General features: G+C 37.9%; 1 protein-coding gene across 1 annotated transcript in view; it reads right to left on the bottom strand.

Annotated features, from left to right (window-relative positions):
- LOC147303943 (teashirt homolog 1-like) overlaps window positions 1-9,543 on the bottom strand; it is a 142,774-nt gene extending 133,231 nt beyond the window's left edge. The window contains exon 1 of the mRNA XM_086280269.1: window positions 9,493-9,543. The gene's annotated coding sequence lies outside the window, so the exon portion shown is untranslated. The remainder of the gene's footprint in view (window positions 1-9,492) is intronic.
- Window positions 9,544-18,185: the final 8,642 nt, after the last annotated feature.

Below are 18,185 nucleotides of genomic sequence, written 5' to 3'. Positions count from 1 at the left end.
TTAATGATGAGATAAACTCTCTCCCAAGGCCCTGTCAGAAAACCATGACACCATGTTTGGCGGTTTGAAATCAAATTAATATGCCGAAAGACAGAGAAGAATAACTGATGAGAGATTTCACTCTACCTTTTCCAATTCTTCATCACCATTCATTCATCCAAATTCCAAGCAAGAAAATTCCACAGTGTGTTATTAGGTACACTCAACATTTTTATCAGTGCTTTTTTTGTTTTGTTTTTTTGTAGCTGTAAAGCAAACTGCTCAAAGCAGTTTTTTTTAAAGCTATATCAGCTCAGGTTTAGAGGAGCAAGTGGAGCAGTTTAAATCTTTGAGTAAAAAAATGCACAGTTAAATTCAAAAGTTGTGTTCATGCACTACGTGTTGACATCTGTGGAGAAGATACATGTAAGGGGAAAACCTTGTTTTTTTAAAGTACCATACAGTAGGCAACATGCATATATGTATCCATATGGCTACAAGTGTTCTACTCTGTCCTTAGACGCTAAAGAAAAAGAAGAAAACCCACAAGCAAAGGAGAAACTACACTTGGAAGATGGTGACTAGTGCAGCAGGTGTGTTAGCTCTGCAGTAACTTCTAGATAAGAAAGGTAGTATGGAAGTGCTTTGCACTGTTATCCATTAATACACATGACCTTTAGATTTTTTTGTGAGAGAGCCAGGTCCATACTTTAAAATTGGCTAAGATTGCGACAATGCTTAAGCTAGCATAATTTAACAGATGTCATACCTAATAGTAAGTTTTGTAGGCCACTTAAGTCTGTCCTTCTAGCAAAATACAGTGTTAATATTTTACATGAAACAGACTTTTACCACCATGTTAGTGACTCAAAATTAAATGTAATTAAATGTTTGTAATAATGGAGTTTAAATGTATATAGGTTAATAATTTTGTATATGAGTGGGTTGGTTTTGTTGCTATTTTTTTTTATTATTTTTATGATGGCATTAAGTTGTTATTGTAAATTGTGTAACTTTACCGGTATTGGTGCAAAATCTATGATGTTGTGGTCTCCCGAACCTTTATTTTTGTTCTAATTAGTAAATTACGCTGCACTATAAACATAGTGAGTAATTTTCCCTTTCTGCCCTCAGATTTTAATGCCTTCTCAGGTCACTTATTAATGAACTCCGTTTCCCACCTTTCTCTCTTCCTGTCTTTGTATTCCACCTGTCCTGTGCATGTCTACTTATAAGCTTCATTTGGTCATAATTAAAATCAGTCAACGGCTACTGCCTGCTAGGTGTGTTTCTGCATTTGGGCCCTTGATCCTGTTCCCCTTCATTCTGCAACACGGTAACTTGGAGAATATGATGAGATAGTGCATAACAAAGAGAGACGTCAGCATACGTCTGTTAAGGGTGCCCTCAACATTCAGACACAGACATCATAGTCATACAGCACCATCGTGAGCTTTTACATGCCAGAACGTTTAATATACAAACTATTCAAATATTCAAATTAGTTACAACAAAGACTCCTTCAATCAGAAGTAGCTCGCTCGCCAGTGCCAACAAAGAATGTAAAAGACACTGACTGACAATAATTTATTCTCTTATCTCATTGCTCTTTATATGATTTCAGCAAACTACAGTTTCTTTAATCATGTCCAACATCTCATTGTTTTATTGTGTTTTCACAAGCTTTAATTAATGGCTGACAGAAAATCGCTTTTAATAATGCACGGATAATATGTGTCCAGAACATATGGGATACTTTATTCATATTCAACATAAATTGTCAAATTCTGTCTGACAGACCCTTGCGGAAGTAGGCCATTCTGATGTAGAAGCAAAGACGAACAAAGTTCTTTTTCAATTTCTGTCAAATATTTAAAGACTCATTTATAACTTTCAAGGGAATAACACGTGCTCTCAGAAAGGCTTATTACCACAGGCGGATGCAAGTCAGGTTATAGATGGCTTTTCTGTACTTATATTAATAAAAACTATAAAATAATTAAATAGCATAGCATGACGAATATACTTGTCCTGTTACCTGTTGCCAGATAAAAATTCCTGTTTCATCGAAACACATCGAATGTGTCCTCTTTGCTATTTACACGGGTTGCTTTCTATAACCAAAAATCTTGTCCCGAACCTAAAGACTCTGTATTTTCATAATTTGAGGTTATTTTGCTAACTGACTAACATTGAAACGTCTGTGGCTACTACCAAGGGAAAGACGGTTACACTTGCTGCCAAGAGGTTGCTGGCAGTTGTAAAACTGGTGTCAGATTGCTACAATTTCATTAATTGGCATGCAAAATGCTGACTTGTCTACACACTTGTCACTGAGGAGTTGTGACAAACCGGAAATTAAGCAATCACCATCACAGAAATAGTTGCAGTAGCAAAACCTTTACAATGAAGCCAAACATTACTCATGCTGGCACGTTTACCACTCAGCAAGTAGTTGGCAAATATTTGCAGACAAATTGCCATCTTCCATGCAAATCTTTTAGTGCAACAGCCTCTTAATGACTAATTTCACCTAGCAACAGTGAAAAAACATCCAATTCAATTCAGTTTTATTTATACAGCGCCAAATCACAACAACAGCCGCCATAGGTGCTTTATATTTATTATTTATTATTATTATTTATTTATATTGGAAGGAAAAACTCACTTTAAACAGGAAGAAACCGCCGGCAGAACCAGGCTCAAGGAGTGGCGACCGGTTGGGGTCCAGCAACCGCTTGGCAACCAGTCAGTGAATCTGCATTTTTCCCTAGTGACTGGACTTTCTGTGACTGAGGCTTTAAAATGTTCGGTTTACTATATTTTGTTATAGTGCTTGTAGCATTCTGAAAAATAGTGTACATAAAGCAGGAAATCCTAAGAACATGGCAGTGGGATGGATTAGATGTACAAAAGCTCTGGGCTTGGCCATTTGGGACCCAGTTCAGTGTTTCAGTTTTGAAGAGAAAAATGTTGGTCTTCTACTTGTTATAACTCATCCATCATACTGATTCTGTCTTGAAAGGTAGTGTATTAAATTACAGGACCTAGACACAACTTAAATGTATTTTCCTTCTCATATTGCAACACAGCTCCAAAGCTTTAGAAGAGAATACGGATCCGGTAAACTCATGACTGTCTGCCTGTTCTCCTGCTGCGGGCTCACATACTGAGGATATCTTCATGGAATCAAGACGGTCTTATGAAATCTAGCAAGCACGGGTCACTCGGGTCAACAAATCTGGTCCAGATTATATTACCAAAGCTCCACTAAAATGCACAACTATTCTTTTAAATAACTCATAACAGTAGGAAAATTTGTTTGGCAGTTGTTCTACTTAAATGTAGCAAGCAAAATGCACAATTCTTACACATTTTGCTGACATGATGATTATTAAAGAGACTAGCGAAGATGTAAACTATCTTAACCAAGTCGGGCGCTGTGATTGTCTTGCCACTGGAGCTTCTCGTTGTGGAAATGTGTCTCGACAATGACAACTACATTTTAGCTCTTGTTTCCCCTGATCTTCAAATCAAATTTACACTGACTTCTTTGATATGTGCAGAGTGAGCATTTATATCCCTGTCGACTGTGAGAAAAATAAATAAACCAAAACTATCACATCCACAAACAACTAACAACAAATCTGACATATTTACCATAACAGCCGTTCTGAACTTTGGTCTAAATGAAACACATCCATAAAATAAGTGTTTGTTCTGCACCGTCCTTTGAAGTTGGATTTGTTTTTGCTCTTTAATGATTTCTTTCTTCTGATGATGATGGAAGCCGTGCTGACACCTTCTTTTGCTTCATCAAGTTCCGCTGCACAATTACATGAATTTATTTTCAATAAATTACCATCTTTGCATACATCAGTCAAATCATCCAGCTGAGGCATTCGCAAACAATATGCATTATTAATTTCATTGTCAGTGTTTATTTGGTTAACTTGTAACCGACTTGGACAGCCCATTGCCTTGATGATGTATTTAAAAGCATCAGGGTCGGCTTTTTAAAAGGAAATCAGGGGATGACATGCTTCCACACACCACTTCGCTCCCCGCTGAGGCCACTGAGGGAAAAAGACTGAACTCCAGTGAAAGACCAATCAAAAACTCAAAAGATGCATCGTGAGCTGCTGCAGTCAAAACAACAGAATCAGGAAGATCATCCACATCACAGCGATTCTCAGTGAGTGGTTGTTAGCACTGATTGACTATATTTCAATTTAACAAGTTTCTTCTGTCTACAACAGTTAATTGAATGAATATATTGTATTCATAAAAGCGAGCAAAAACAAAAACAAGAGCAAAGAAGCTGAGTTGGGAACCATCTCTCGTTAAGGATTTAAGAGTTCAGTGATTTCAAGCATGTCAGTCATCGATCTAAATAAGAATGAGGAGCTATTGTACTAACTTTCAAACCGCTAATACTGAACACAGTAACTACGGTCAATGATTACCCTTAATGTCAGTTTGCTGTAGTTAGACTATGAATACTATGCCGTATCTTTGAGGTTAGTGCAAAGCTGGGACACAGAAAGTTTAAAAGAGTGATGCATTCCAAATAGACATGTCTGCTAATGCCGGGGAAAACACAGCTAGTGAAGACAAATCAGAGTGAAGAAGCACCCTCTGAAAGTGCCATGTTGCAGCCATCCATTTAGCCCTGAGGGCACCTGGAGGGTGCTGCAATGGCACCTCTCATCTGCCATCAAACTATCATCCCAGATGACAGCTCTTAGGTACACTTCCAGCGAAATTCCAATCTCTTGCACCATCTTACATGGAAGAAAAAACAAGAGCAGACGAAGGTGGGTGGGGTGTACCATCTTGCAAACATTTCACATAATTAGATTACAGCAGTCCTAATTAAAATAGGATCAAGTGGTTTTGTAAAATGCTGATAAGTTGGAACACGACTGAAGGGTGTTTCAAGAAATAATATAATTTCATCCATTTGATTAAAGCACAAACAATGCAACTGATACAGGGTGTCAACATACACTGTTTAATTCATGTAGTTTTATAACAAAACTCCCAAAATGTTCAGTCTACTTTAATATAAAACGTAATTTCCAATGAAGAAGCAAGATCAAGCTCCGTTTTGACACAGTGGCCAAAAATAAGTCAATTATTTCTCAAAGTCTTCAGCTCTAAAGGCATATACATAGCCTGTACTCCACTGCACTTTTTGTTTTTAAGTTGTGTAATTGGCTTTTCTTCTTCTTTCCAATGTCATGTTTTATGTCATGGCACAAACGCTTGATTCTAGAGTGGATGAGTGCCTGGCAACAACAGAGCCACACAGCTTTATCTGCGACACCTAATGATGGCATCCACCTGCTGTTTTATGGTCACAGCTGGAGCAGTGCAGCTCCCATTTGGCCCAAGTGCACAATCTCTCTTTCTCTCCTCCTGTCTCCCTGTGCCATATACTTATCTTCCTTCTTCTTATTCTATCCTTTGCTCTCATCAGGCTCTCGCATTTTCATCTTTAGGTGTACCCAATTTACCCTTGATTCCCTCTCTTTTCCCCCACCTTCATCCACCTCTGTATTCTACACTTTCCCTTCTTTTCTTTGTGCCTCATTGCCCTGATGTTCTTTTTATGGTCAACAGCCATGAGCTCCTCATCTGAGCTAGTCTGGCCTCATGTGCTTCCGGAAGGGATGAGTAGATGTGGGGGTGAAGGCCCACGAGGTGCCCAAAGAGCCAAATATCAGACCAATATGTCACCCAGCTGCCTGATGACCTCGACCATTCAACCTTGCAGGGCTCTGACTGTGCATCTTCATCCTGAGGGTAACTGCGACATGATGGCAATATGTCTTTTTCATACTGCACAAATGTCCCATTTCATTATCAGACGATTGACACACCATGAAGCCACGTTCTTCTATCGAAAGGGTTGTAGATTTTTGTAGATGAGATAACGTAAAAGTACATTTAAAACTAATTAACAACATGTTCTCTTTTTCACATACAATCACTTTTAGATTAAAATCACCACTAGTCATATCTTTACATGAACAAAGAAAGGAAATTTGTTAAATGACTATCGTGGTGGTGAAACTTAATCACTTAACTCTGACTTGTTCCTTTGGCTCTGTGGCGCACGTTAGCATCTGTCAGTCCATTGTTTTGGTTCAGATCAGTCCTACCAACCTTGCCAGCCTAATTTTCGGTGACAAAGTTAGGTTGAATCACTTACACGAGCTGAGAAGCTAACAGCGAGACATGTTTCCCTTCAGGTTGAACAATCTTGATAAATACATAGGAAAGGATTTAATCTGTAATACTGCCACGTAGCACAGGTTTAAATGTGAAATTATTGAGCTACTGTGTGTAAAAACTTAACCTTGCTAGAACAACAAGCCAAAATGTGCCCAACAGCTCCAATCGAGTTGAAAGATCAATAGAATATAATAATTAACAGAAGTATATGCCATCTAGACATTGGTACAGCCAGTGTTTGACATGAGGCATCAAGGAAAAAAGCAGAACTAGAAGTAGACAGATGTAGTATTAAATGTGCAATCCCAACCACTGATGTTCCAGAACATCATTGAATGACTGAATGACAAAGGTATTCTAAATAGCAGCTTGAGTTCCTCGAGGAACGGCTGCCTGTATTTTGACTGATAACCTAATTTCTGGGCCTAACGTTTCAAAGCCTTGTCGGACATGTTCAGTCTGCTTTGCTATTCTCCAAGACAGATCCACGGAGGATACTCCACCTACAGGAGAAAGACAAGGACTCCACTAATAGATCACTAAACAGCACAAAATCTTTCAACAATCTTCCAGTCAGATTTTAAAACAACAACAAGTCTCACCTTACTTTCCTCTTTACCCCAATAATCATAATTCTCATTTCTAGCTCAAATAAACCCTCAATTGACCAGATTGCAGACAGGTGATCTCCAAGGATGCTCATAGCAGGTGTTTCTAGACAACTTCTGACTGAGTTGACTGAGGAAGATAGGAGTTTGGACTAAAAATAGGAGAATCAAATCATTTCTAGGAGACAAGCTGAAATTACTCAACAGCAGAAGGGGAAAAAAATCATGATCGCAGCTCAGGGCCGTCAACAACCCAAGATGTCCTTAGAGAGAGGCTCTGGCTTGACAACATGTCAATATCACTTTGAGTGCTTCTCTGCGAACATAGCTCTTTGGGAAATCTCATTTACTTCAGCAGCTTTACACAGACACACACAAAAAAGACAGTGAACATTTGACGAACGCAAGTAAAAAAAAGAGAGGCGAGCAGTTGATCTTTGAGACCGAAGACGATTTTTAAAAACAGAAAAAGAAAAAGGTAAGACAACACTTCTTTGTTGATCACTGTCAATGCGTTTACTGGACCAGACGGTGTTGTCTAACTTTCGGCAGCTAACACCCATCTGTCTGAGATCTTACGTTGACTGGAAAGAAATCGCTCTCCTTGAATTTAGCCCCCAGTTCGTCTTCCTCTTAAATCTGTCACTCACGTACCTCTCAGAAGCTGACAGGATGATTGAATACAAACCCACATTAACAGTGACAACTTCAGCCGCAGTTAAGCAAACCTGAGCAAACAGAGCATTGTGGTAGGCAGGCACAAAACACAGACACGGCTCTCAGTCACTCTGCGGGTATATGGGCAAAACAGAAAAGCATGAAATTTAACAAAGACACGAGTTGGAGATTCTTTTATACTCATTCCTCAGATATCAATAGCTTCAAATCTGCACAGCTGTATTTGTAAATAGTGGACAGTACAGTTTACAATGTGGACAAGGAGCTCCTTTTATTATGAAGAACTGTACAATAGTGAATATGCATATTGTAGCATGTCTTGCAATTTCCATATTTAGCTCCACACCCTTAGGTGTTTCGCTCAGTCTCCAGGGGCGACAGCCGTTCTTGAGCATGATTTGTCCCAGAGGCTGTTACACCTGCTGAATAAACATGAGGCTAATCCTCCTTCCGCTACACTTGTAAGGGGTCAAAGTTCGTATTTACAAGAACAGCAAATCCACTTACAATCAAAACCTGTTTTGGGAGTATCCCTTCTTACGCACCTACAAGTCAGATTTCCCCATGTATGCATCACATGGCAGAAATCAGGTTATCTGCTTATCCCCCCCCCCTCCCCCCACTAATCAGTATTTTTCCATTAAGACATCAGTTGCCATTTTTTTGTCATTATTATTTTTTCCTCAGAATAACTGGACCTTTTATTTCTTTAATCTTTGAGTGCGCTTGTCAAAATGTATATCAAATATTTTCCATCAGAGAATATTTTCATTTCCTGTTCTCTGTCATGCTGTGTTCTAAAACACACTTTCCCCCCCATCTACTGAGTATAAGTAACAAAACTGAACAAAAAGAAACTGTTCAGAGTTCATGGACTCTGGATATTTGAACAAATACTTGTTTCATTGGAAAACAAACGCGTAACAGTTTGTGGTCTGATTTTCAGTTTGTTTTAAAATGTGCACTTCAGTGTAACAAATGAGTGGCTTTTTTGGTTAGCATCATCAACCCCCCCCCAAAAAAAAAAAAAATCCCACTGACTTATCTAAATAGAATTTGTAACTGTTCATGTTAAGATGGTAACTAATCAATTTTTTATGCAGAAGTTGAGCGCACAAAACTTTAAGATCTAGGATTTAACATTTGCTGATTAGCTGTGTTGTGGTTGACATTTAAATAACATTTATTTAAAATGAAAAGAAGCCCAAAAAACCCTACTCGGTAATATTTGGGAAATAATTCCCCCAATTTCCACTAAAAAACAGACTATCAGCGGTAGTGATTAAAGACAAGCAGAACACTAAATATGGCCACTTAATTAGGTATACTTGTTCAGATGCTTGTTAAAATGTTTAACCAGTCACATGGCAGCAACTCGGTGCACTTAGGTATGTAGACATGGTCAAGATGACCTGCTAAAGTTAAGCCAAGCATCAGAACAGGGCAGAAAGGTGATTTAAATTTTAAATGTGTCATGGCTTTTGGTTCCAGACAGGCTGGTCTGAGTATTTCTTTAACTGTTGTGTTACTGCAAGTTTCCCACAAAACCATCCCTTTGTTGCCTTTGAGACTAACACAGAGTCATCTCAAAATGCACAATCTAGCTTTAAGAGTTGTTACAACTGGGCTAAAGACAACAGGGATAAAAAGTAAACTTCCCTTTTATTCACAGTCAAAAACCTGCGTTACAAAGAACTGAAACACAGGTAAAAGCCAAATGTGAGGGTGTGCATCCATCCTCAACCAGCTGCAATCCATTTACTTTCAAACCAGCTAGTTCTTGATAATGTTTCTATTTCACTGAGATGGCAAGCCACACATGCTAAGCTCCACACCTCACCACTAGTTTGCTTCACTACTTTAAATATATTTTACCTATTGTCTAATCACACTTTAGAGTGTTTATAGGGAGTGCACACATATCAACATTGCAAGGCCAAAATCCTCTTTTATGTTATATAAATACATCTTTCTTTGTTTGAGTTACCTGGGGTTTGACTTCTACTTCCTGGTTGGCAAAGGGCTTGTGGATCTGAAGTACTGCTGACAGCCTCATTGGACTGAACCACATGCTTCATTGCCTGGGTGGGTGTTTGGAGTTAAATGTTTTGTGTTAGTTGCTTATATGGCAGCCGTTATGTTTTCCCCTTGTGTGTCATATGGTTTAGCTAAACCAGTATTTACGTTTCCTCATGTGTCATTTCAGCAGGTCAGTTTGTCTTCTGTTTGTTTGAGGTTTTGTTAGTTGATACTTGAGTTGACGTCTTTTAATGGTCTGCCTATTTAAGTTTTTGGCTTTGTTAATTATCTTTAATATTTTTGGGTCAATAAAATCCCATTTTTTAAATTAAACACCTGTGTCCTCTATGCCTTACTGACATTCATCGAGATGACCATGGCAAAAAATGTTCAAATAGACTCGTAAAAATCTACAAGCTCTCCTTAAATATTAATTTATAAGAGGTAAATATGAGGTTTTACCAAATGTAAAGTGCAACAGCCCTCCAGTGCTGTAGATGTCTTCAGCTCCACGTTACTGATAGCAGCACATCCACTTATTGGTGCTGATACGATACAAAACAACAGTATTATAGTGCATTTCGTCTTATTCAAAACATGAAATTCTTGTACCCATTTAGAATACCCCTGTCAGAAGAGGACAATAAAGGTTTCTTATCTCTTTAAAAATAAACATTTTATCCTTGAGACCATTAAAAAGACATGTTATGATTCCCTGCTGCATTTTTTTGTCTAATTGTGAAGCATGCAGCACCAGTACAGTGAGCAACACACTATTAATTGTCATTTTCTTATTGCAAAACTACCTCCTTCCTCCTCTCACCAATTAGGGAATAAAAAGAGAATTCGTCTCTAGACTTTCTCTCAGTATGTGCTCCATCTCCCTACTAAATCATTCAACAGCACTGTGCTTCTCATTAGCCTGCTTAGCAAAACTTCCTCAAAAATCACATAAATCAGCGCCTGGGAATAGAAATTAAACTCCTTCTTGCAAGCTCTTGGGAATTTGCTTTTTACCCCTCCTTTCAAAAAAGGCCGGCGTTCAAGATTTAGAGCACGGTAGTCCCGAAAGCGGGCTTAGCTTCACCCTTAAGTATTGCTGTACTGAAATAAAAGCTGAATGGTAGTGTTAAGGCAGTGCTTTACTGTCCTTGTAGTAAGACCGGTATTGGTATTACTTACTTGTTCAACCAACTATGTGCTCTCCTTTGAAAATAAAAAAGAGGTGCAAAATGAATGGCCACCATTATATTCCATGTGTTAGAGGAGAAACACGGCTGTCAATGTAACTGCAGCAACAGTTTCAATCTGACTGCTTCTAAGCCAACCAGCCATTGTCCTTTATCTTAGAAGTAGAGTAGGACAACCTAAATGCTCTTTTGGCAATTCTGCCTAAAATAGCCTTTCGTAATGTTTTATTCAGCAGGATTGTTTTATAGTAATGCATTTATGCTCATTTTGGTCTGTTTACATCAATAAAATTATGCCTTTGATATTCTGTTAAGTGAATAAGGCAAAAACACAAAACAGACCTTTGGTTACTTCAGCTATGAACTGTTTCTCAGTATATGAACTTACAGTACAATACTACAATACAATAAAGAAAGAAACTGGTAAAAAGAAAGTACACAATCTTTAAACTTTAACGTTTAGATATCAGAATGCAATAAAAAAATAATCTGGTCCTTAGCAGGACTTACAACTAGGTAAATACATCCTTAGACGAATAATAAAACATGAAATTTTACACTGTGTTATTAATTATTTAAAGGGCAAATCAGCCAAAATGCAGTGAAAGTGTAGAAAACTTGAAGCGAGCGCTGTTAAAGTCGTCATTATACAACATTAAGAAGGTAAACAACAACAGCCAGGAAGTAAAACTGCGGGAAATGCATGCGAGAGAAAGTAAAAGAAGGGATAAGTAGAAACAAAACACAAGTGAATTTAACCTAGGGCAAAGAGATGCAGGGAGAAGCTGAAGGATCAAATAAACTCTAATACAAATAGAAGCCGAAACTCGAGAACTAAAGAATCAAAACACTAAGAAAATGCTGAAGAAATCCATGAAGATGAATTAAAGTAATAAACGAACCCTCAGCTACACCTCAGACTCTACAGCCTTCAGTTAGCATGTTAAATGTTAAAATGCAAAAGTTTCAACATTATTAGTAGAATTAGAAAAAGATAAACCTGGCAGTACAGCTTAGTTTTGCAGCGTTGCATCTGAGCAAACCCCAAGACTTCTGGAACAATGTCCACAGAGCACCGTGTTTGGAGAAAACAAAACTCAGCAAATTAGCACAAACACCTCAGACGAACTGTCAAACACAGTGGTGGAGGGGTGATGACTAGGCTTGTTTTGCAGCAACGGGATCTGAGCACCTTGCAATTATTATATCAGCTATAAACTCGTCTCATGCAGAATGAATGAAAGAATTAAGAATCAAGGTGTTGTAATGACAAGTAGGAACAAGCAGGACCTTAAGAGAGCTGTGCATGAACAAATGCCTGCAAACCTCAATCAATGGAAGCAATGTTCTGAAGAAGGGTGTTCCTCCACAACAACACACGCTGTTTTTCATCTCATGTTATATTTGCCTAATAAAATCTGGTAAGGATTAGATGTATTTTTTGCTTATATTCTGATAAGCAGACTCTTAGAATTCCAAGATGGTATGCTTTCCTTTAACCATGGCTGCATATGTGACCACGGGATGAAGCCAATAATGGGATCAAGCCAAATGTCAGTCTATGTCATCTAATGTTCAGCATGCATTAGTGCTAAATAATAAATATTTGCACCCAACAGATTTCCTCTGCTAAATCAAACAATAAAGGCTGGAAGAAAAAAAGTCTACCCATAAATGCAGAAAGAGAAGAGAGTGATACGGCATCAGTGTGTCTGCAAATTCAGTTTAACCTATCACCGGCAATCTGATTTTTAAAAAGGGAAAAACGAAGTCTCTTGAGATTTTTTTTTTTTAGCTTCACTTCATGAGCTCTTGATTTTTTTTTTTGAGTTTGTTTATTTCTCCCTCAGTTGCCACCCGCCTCCCTTCACAGAACGACCATCGTTTAAATGCAAGCCAACATCTGACGTTGTTTGGGCTCGGTGTGTTTATGGAGGGTGATGGCTAGCCGCTGAGATGCAGGACTCACTTGGGACTGGACCAGTCAAATCTCGTCAGGCCCTGGATGACTAGATGAAACAGCTGTTCGAGGCCCATCCGCACAGGTTTGCGTTCAAAAGCAGCATGGCATGAGGTCTGGGAGATGCAACTGCCCATGGGTCCATTTATAAAAAAAAAATATATATATATATATATATATAAAAGAGAGGGGCTAACAGAGAGCTGTGAGGAATGGAAAAGGAAAAAAAATTATTTATTTAGTATGTTTACTGTTTATTTTTTCCTGGAGAGCAAATGAATTTTTTAAACAAAAAAAAATCCCCAATGTGGATTATTTACCATCAACACTGATCACCTGTGAAAGAGGCAGACTTTGATATATTTCACCTTTATGATGATGTCGAAGCTTTCTCTGGTGCTCGCTATTTAGCAAATAGTTTTCTCATCAAAGAGTCAGAGAAGAGGTTGGGTTTCGAGGTGGTAATTGAGGCTCCTCTGATGATTACAGAGTGAATAACTCAATCAGGTTTAATTAGGCCTCACCGAGGAATGTGACTACTAAAGGCGTAATTGTATAGCTTTGACTTATATTTTGAATTCTGTGATTTAACATGTATTGCGGTCCAAAACTGCAAAGGTTTAGCAGGTCACCATTTTGCCAGTTTCAGCAGCAACTGTCACTGGCCTGTTCTTGTTTTGAGCTGTAGCAAATTAATTTAATCATTTAACAGGGCACTGTCTATACTGATATCGCTCATCCAACAGTGCTTACATTGGACTTGTGCGTCTCGTGGACCGGTTCTTTGTGTGCTTTGATTAGAAGTAGGTTAGTTGTTTTGAGCCTTTTTATAATAGGACATAATATCACAGCATCTCGAGCTTTGCAGAGTCAACAACAGACAAAGCACAGCCGACAGCATCCAGTCTTTGGTTTGTAATCAATAACAACTATAGGATCCTTACTTAATGTTGCCATCAGGCTGTCAATGACATTGCCCGCCCCCCCGCACAGTGAGTCCCAACTTCCGAAATTCGTGTACTTCAGGTTATTTAACCTCCATTCATCTGATAAGCACCACCATGAGGAGCTATAGTAGAGTAAAAGTAGTAGAGACAAGTAAGTCAAAGCGGCTGGGGAACTCATTTAGAGAGCTTTGAACTTTATGTTTAAAAAATTATTGACATTTTGGACGAGTGTATTATTTTAGACTTAATTTTCTATAATGAGATATCAATATTTTTTCTACCACGTTACATTTGTAAAGGCTGAGCATGACGATTGTTTTGATCAGTTTTGAGATCATGATTATTTATTGCATTGATAGAAGCAAAATATGGTTTTTCACTGCATTGCATGTGCATGCATGAAAGATGTGACCTTGTAACAAAATACTCCATAGCTGTGAGATCCCGCTATAATTTGTGTCATTTTGCATACACAGTGCAGGTATTGGCACCTTGGAAAAATAACTGTGTGAAGGATGTTTGTCCAGTATGCTGAGCTTTTCGGGGGTCTTCACTACACACTGTGTTTATTGGATAGTTCTCTTTGGCCAAATGCAACTGTGTTGGTGATTACGGTGTGTGTGCGTTTGAGGGACACACTGACGCACTGTACAGGCTGATTTTTAAGTTGATATTTGATAATTCACATGAGGAACCATTGCATTATTTTCGTAGTTTTCATTACACTTCCATTTGTGATGTGTTTCCTGGTGGTTGAACGAGTTAGTGAAGATGCTCTGCATTGTAGACACAATTGTGTTTGACTCTATTTCAAAACAACAGATGATGATCGACTTCTATTAACAAGCTCTTCACCTTCTGCAGTGTCAGACATTTGATTTTTAACACGGTGTTACTGATCCAGACTACATCCAGCAAACTTAAACCTGCATGGCAGGGACCGCTGTGATCAGTGCATGCAGAAGCGGTGATTTTAGGAGCCCTTCATTTGCTTTTGTTTTGTGTTTTATTGGCTAACATGCATTTTCAATATCAGTTGATCACATTAATTTAATTGCGGGAAGGCAAAAGTTATGAATGAGATTGAAATTCAATTAATACCACATACTGTGTAGTGTGCTCACCTTAATCCTTATATCATTCATTTGAGATTCCTAAAACTCCTGCTATCCCAAGCCTCGTGTAAGTATATGAAACAAAAGAGGAAAACCTTTTATCTCTTGTGATGAAAAGCAGACTTCTACTTTATGCAGTATCGGCTCTTCATTTAATCAACTTGCAATTAACACCTTTTCTTCACATTAAAGTTTTTGGTTGTACTCATCACAACTTTTTTCTCTCCTTCACAGCCTCACTAACACTGTCAGATGTAGACTATTTAAATTGCAGAAGACTAGCAGAGGTCCCTCATGAGGACACTGGAATAACAATAAGTGTCCACCATTAAGAGACTTAATAAATATATATTTAAATATATATATATATATAAATAAAATGGCACTGATGCAAATGAGGGTTACGATGAGACTACTTTGAGGCGACTTTGTGATGCAGCAGCTATTCATCACTGCGACTCAAGATGCACTCTTTGCTGTCCTTAGCTTTATCTAATGAAGCCCTAATATGCAAATGAGACTGCCCTTTTTGCTTGATTTCTTTCTCTGCTGTGTTCATAGCTGAATGTGAGAAAGTGGGCGTTTCAATAGACAGAAATGTTACAGCGTACGCACTATAAATTCACAGGATAATGCATGTATGGAGGACACAATGTATATTAAGAATCACATTTACTTTTGCTGATAGCTCTGCATGCATTTGCACACAACACACTCCTGCGACACCCGCTGAGCTGTGACTGTTCTTTCTTGTAGTAGTAGTGCTCTGAAGCTTTTCCCAAAGACCCCACTATGAAAAACATTTTGTGTCACTTTTAAATCCTGGGTTGAGTTCGACATACTGACAGAGGAGAACTGACAGCAATCAAGAACAGACAAATACTAATACTGTTGAGTCGCATCCATGCAACAAGCAACCGGCATGATTTAAATAAATCAATGAAAATCAATATATCAAATAAAATTTAAGGACTGGTTGGAGTCATTAGAAGGCAACTAATTTCAAACCTTTTGTAAAGCACAGCATCATTGTTGAAATATTAGGATGAAAGGTGCTGTGACCCACAGCGGTAACATACAGATGGATGGTCATGACATGCTAGTCCACAGTACAGCAAACCAACAAAAGACAAAACATGCTCATCAACACAAGCCAGTCAACAATGAATGCAATCTCTTTACAATTTTATTGTTATACCTGGAGACACAATAAACATAATAACAATTAAGAAAAAATGTAATTAGTTACAGTTGCTACCGGACTATGTATTTTTGTAAACACGACAGCAAACATTCTGTAAAACTTAGCGCATTCTTTGCTTATGATCAGACTAAATATTAGGAAAAAAACACCATCTAATATGAAAAAGAAGACACAAGAATTTTTTTTTGAAAACGTACTTTAACCTCCTCGGACCTGGCGTCCACATATGTGGACATCACGTTTTAGGTTGTCTAGACCAAAATACTAAATTTTGCTCTAGAGGGCCTGATATCTACTTACGGGGACATTATACTGCCACTGTTCTATCAAAATTGAAAGAGAATGTCCTCACATGTGGATCTCAGTTTTCTCAGGAACAAAATCAGGTAAAAAAAAAAACCCAAATCAGGTGATTCTTTGTTTTTACATTTATCAGGTCCCAATCAGCCCAAATAGCAAAGAGAAATTGAAAATACATGCCATGAAAGACTTTGAGTCTTAGGAGGTTAAAAGCCTAATGCAACTATTTTCATACATTCAAAAACACTTGAATACGAAACAAAAAAATAAATCTATTGGCCTTAATGAAACAGCAAAAAATGCATTAAATAAATAAATATGAATAGATACTAAAACTTACTAGTGGATTAGCCATCGTTTGCTGCAGCATCAAACCAACAGTGCTGTCTTCGCCTCTTACAGTTCACACACAACTTCACAGTCCCTCCCCTCACTGACAGCTGAAGTTTAACGCTGAACAATATTTTTGAGGAATTTCAAAAGGTAAGTAAAGCTCTTCTTTCAGCAAAACTTAAGTATTAATATTAAATTGCCACAGGTTAATGTTAGCCATTTAACTATTAGCAACTGCCCAATATAAACATTAGCCATCTGTTAAGTTATCATTGAGGTATGGCTAATAAAACAACCATCTCATTAATAAGACATATAAGCAGCAAACATTATCAGTTATTTGTGTGTAAAAAGTGCTAAAGTGATAGAACTGTGCATTGTAAATATTAGTTGTAATACCTTATTATACATTGAAAAATAACATCATCGTGCATTTTTAAATGGATCGTATAGTCAATTTGTTTAAATGAGGATAAGCACAATATTTTATAGAAACTGTTAATGATCCTTCACAGGTATGACACATAGTGCTGGGACCGTATTCATCATATCACTGGACATAATGAGCAAGGGTGTTTCTTACTTACTTAGAAATGGAGGAACACTGCACACTCATACTTAGTCACTATGTAAATGTCAAATGGACCGGTAGTGCTTTCCTACTCAGTGTGAGCACTCCAAGTGTTACACCCCTGAAGGGGAGAAATAATCACAAAAGTGGTGAGTTGGTGTTTCGACACTGAGAATTTTTACAGGAATTAAATATTTTTAAAAATATACACAATCTGCAATTAACTCTGTGCAATTAGTTTATGTTTGCACACATGAAAATACACAAAACGGCAGCAGGACTCCACTATGGCACTACCATAGACAACTGGCTGCACTTTGCTCACACACACACACACACACACACACGCGACCACACACACTGCAAAGCTTTCCAGCTTATGCACATTATTTTAACACGCAGAATAGTATTAACATCCCCTTTTTTCCCTACAACACTTCTTAGTGACATCAAACACTGTAACACCTGAAGGGGGGAAATGATCACAAAAGTGACGAGCTGGTGTTTCCTCACTGAGAACTTTTATTTAAATGAGGATAATACCAAGATCTCCCCCAGGTAAGCGGGTGGAGATACAAGCAGTCGATCTCAGGTGACCCAGTTCACACCACTTTGTAGATCCCTGATGGTACTTTTTTTTTTCTTTTTTCTTTTTTAAATAAAGAATGATATAAACAAATCAGTTGTTGTCTTTTAAGGTTCAACCCTCTTATTTTGAAATAATGACATCTTATAAAATACATCTCATACATACGTGTGATCTCTTTAAATAAATCAAAGAATCTCAATACTACAAACCACAAGTTTCCTTTTAAAAATTAGCTTTTTTTTTCTATACCTAATCACTTTTAACCTAACATTTACACAATCCCACTGTAACTTGGGGTTTAGTATTTTCCCCAAGAATGTGACATACAGGCTGAAGGAGCCAGCAGTTGAACCACTTTCTGATTAGAAGACAACCCACTTAATTCCTGAGCTACAGCCACCCCTGGCACACCAGCTTAGCATAGCATAGACTCCAATCTATAGTTTACAACA

Source organism: Aulonocara sp. 'chitande type north' Nkhata Bay, linkage group LG22 (assembly GCF_057382095.1).
Source record: "Aulonocara sp. 'chitande type north' Nkhata Bay isolate Kocher_YH1m ecotype deep benthic linkage group LG22, A_spYH_male_GT1.1, whole genome shotgun sequence".
Lineage (NCBI taxonomy): Eukaryota > Metazoa > Chordata > Actinopteri > Cichliformes > Cichlidae > Aulonocara > Aulonocara sp. 'chitande type north' Nkhata Bay.
Note: the sequence above shows the minus strand (reverse complement) of the source record. Positions and strands in the feature narration are given on the sequence as shown.